This window comes from Terrapene carolina, unplaced genomic scaffold, assembly GCF_002925995.2.
Source record: "Terrapene carolina triunguis isolate 2854851 unplaced genomic scaffold, T_m_triunguis-2.0 Scaffold5631, whole genome shotgun sequence".
Taxonomy (NCBI): Eukaryota; Metazoa; Chordata; order Testudines; family Emydidae; genus Terrapene; species Terrapene triunguis.
Genome location: NW_020669982.1, coordinates 1 through 3,183, shown reverse-complemented (window position 1 = coordinate 3,183; position 3,183 = coordinate 1). Strand labels below are relative to the sequence as shown.

The 3,183-nt window shown below is 45.3% G+C and overlaps 1 non-coding gene across 1 annotated transcript; it reads left to right on the top strand.

Annotated features, from left to right (window-relative positions):
• Positions 1-1,744: 1,744 nt before the first annotated feature.
• Positions 1,745-1,816, top strand: TRNAP-AGG. Its single transcript has one exon. It is a non-coding gene; the product is annotated as a tRNA-Pro (tRNA).
• The last annotated feature ends 1,367 nt before the right edge of the window (positions 1,817-3,183 follow it).

Genomic DNA, 3,183 nt, shown 5'->3' with positions numbered 1-3,183 from the left:
AAAAAAAATATATGAATGTGTTAAATAGGTACCTATTTTCTGCATATACTCAAAGCATAAGAGGCAGTATGTTCTAGTAGAGAGAGCACTGGACTAGGAGCTAGAACAGTTGTTATGCCACTGACCTGCTGTGTAAGTCACTTCACTTCTGTCCGTCTGTGCCCCTTCTACTCTTTGTCTGTTTACACTGTAAGCTCTTTGGGACAGAAACTGTCTCTTACCATATGCTTGTAAAATGTATCCCCAATTTTGAATGGAACTTCTTAATGCTACTCTAATAAAAATAACTAATTATAATGAGGCAAAGATGTATTTTATATATTCAAATATAGATATATGAAACCCTTTAAAAGCAAGGTGTTTAAATGCTGAATTTTACAAATGCACTGGTGTGTTATTAGAGACCACACTTCTGCTACTGGGAGGTCATTGGTTAGGTCTGTCTCCGAAATACTTGCCTGGGCTTACTCTGTTATATAAACCTCTTTGCAGCTGGATTATGCTGGAGTTGAAAAGAGCAGAATGAAATAACGTTCCCATCACAGCCTGCTTTGGAGAGACTACAGCTCATTAGAATTCCACATACCATACACTTCTGCATTTCCCCTGGAACAGAAGACAGCTGTGCATAGCTATGTAGGTTCAGCAGATGCTGAATGCCACTTGTCAAACCCCGGTGGCTAGTTTAATTGCCCCTTTCCACTTATTTGAGATGGTGGGATGGAAGCAAAGTAATAGAACCTGCTGTATCTCTCTCTGAGCTTACCATTCTGCCAGAAAAGATGGATGTGAAAAAGAGAGGAAACTTTCAGATTATTCTGATGCAGCCTGCAAGAAAAAAGATAAGTGGGGGGGCAGAGAGGAAGCGCGCGGAGAGGAGAATTTTATGACTTAATTGTGGAATTGGAAGCTCACCTGTAACTTTCATGAGGCAGCTGCGATTGTTTTACAAGTGATGGGATCCTCCACACTAAAGATACAGCATGAGTGTCTCTGACATTTTGTAAAACTGTAAAACATGTCAGTAGATTTACTCAGCAGGGATGATCTCACCTCCTGCTGTTTCCATCCAATTTGCCCATTGCATCTGTCCAGTTCACACCTATTAATAGGGACACTGCAGCCAGAGAAGGGGGCAGAAAACAACATTTTAAACAGAGATAGCATCTTTTACTTGGTCTGGTTTCTTTATTGGAGACATGTCCCATCCCCCATGAGTTAGACACCTTGGAGCCTATTTTTCCCCGGGGCAGGGAGCTTTGGGGTGGAGGGGTTTGTGGCTTTCCTTGTAAATGTTAATTAATGGGATAAAGCCAGAGAAGATTAGAAGACTGATCTTTGGTCTGCATGATTTTTAAAAGTTTTTGTTGGCATTTTATTATTTATATGGTACCTTGCTTCCCAATAGAAGTTATAGTATCTCCATGTTAGGCAGGCTGATTTGTTATTTCCTCTATTAAGGAGCTAATCCTGAATCTTTTGGAGGAGGACTCTTGCAACTTTCTGGCTGTTTTCTTCTACCCAGTCTTCTCCTGATTGTCGTGGACTCAACATATCCCTCCCTGGGAGGCGAAGACGCAGGCACTGGATTCTACCTACCGGTGGCCGACGGCACATACAGGGACTGTTGCCTAGGGTATCGTGGCACTGGAGGAGCACCATTTAGAAGTGGTGGACATTTACAGGAAGGTTGGTTTTTGGCCTAACCTTCTGAGGCCAGCCCTCAGCCCCCAGAGTAAGAGGTGGCTTGTTGGTCTAGGAGTATGATTCTCGCTTAGGGTGCGAGAGGTCCTGGGTTCAAATCACAGACAAGCCCTCCCTGAGGCTGTGTTTCCTGCCCCACCTTCACGTTTCCAGGCTTCTTCTGGGCTGGTTTTTGAAACGCCTGTGTAATGCTCCTTTCCTTCGAGTTACGAAAGGATTAGTTGGACTGGAGCGTGAGTCTGCTTTTGGGTGCAAGAGATCCCGCCTCCAAATTTCAGCCAAGCCCTTGTCAAGCCTGTGTTTGCAGCTGACCATTGAGGGTTTTTTCTTCCTGTTTCTCTCCAACATCCCATAGAGTGACGGCTGCGTTAGGGTCTGAATTCGGATCCTTGGTCCAGGTGAACGGTTCTCATTTGCGGCGTGAGAGAGCGAGGAGGAGACCTTGGAAAGGTAAAGCCCGGCAGAGGCAAGCCCTCTCCAAAGGGTCTGTTTGCCACTGTCCCTTTCGTTTTTTCCCCAACTTTTGCCTGTGGGTTTCTCCCCAATCCTGTGGCGTGAGGGTGCAAATGTGGTTTGTTGCTCTGCGGGTGTGACAGACCCAGCGTGGAGATGACCTTGGAAAGATGAAGATAGGCGCAGTCCTTTTCAACTTGATGCCTACGGCGGCCTGTTGTTTCTCCCAAACTTCCAAGGCGTGCCGAGCCCCTCCCCGGCAAGAGGGGCTTGTTGGTCTAGAGATATGATTCTCGCTTAGGGTGCGAGAAATCCCACACAAGCCCTTGCCATGGTTTCTTTGCCGCTCTATGGGGAATTGGGCGGGGTCTTTCCCTGGGGGTGCTTTTCCTGCTGTTTTTTCCATTTGGTTAGTGTGACGGCACGGGTCCGCTCGCCGCTGGACGGCGCCTCCTTGTGGCTCCTCTGGGGAATAGGCTGGGTCAGGCTGACGCCCCAACCAGCAGTAACACCCCGTCAGCTACTCCTCTAGAGCCCCTCTCTCGCTCTCAAGAGCTGCAGCTGTCCCCTCAGCATTTTACAAGACCAACCCTACATTTCTGTAATTTAGAGATCACGATTTTTCTCCGGAGCTGAAGGCCAGATCAGCAAAAGCAACAGCAAAAGAAACTGAAGTGCAAAGTTTTCTCTGTGCTTGGGGGCTCTTCTTAATTATTTTTACAGAAATGTTTATTCCCATAGTGCATTACATTACAAACATTACAAACAAAGCTAAGACATTTCCTTTCCAAAAGCTCTTGTGTTGTAGATAAGGAAACAAAAAGAAGAGGTGTGTGTTAAACGGGGCTGCTCAAAAAATTTCCGTTGTTATTCTTTTTTGATGGAAAATTGTACTGCCCTCACTTTTTTTTTGTTTTGAATTTCCATTGGAAATAAAAATACTGGAAAACTAAAAAAAATGTCGGGGGATTTGGATGCTTCTGCTTCATTTTTGGTTTGTTATTTTTGGTTTTTGGCAGGTTTTGG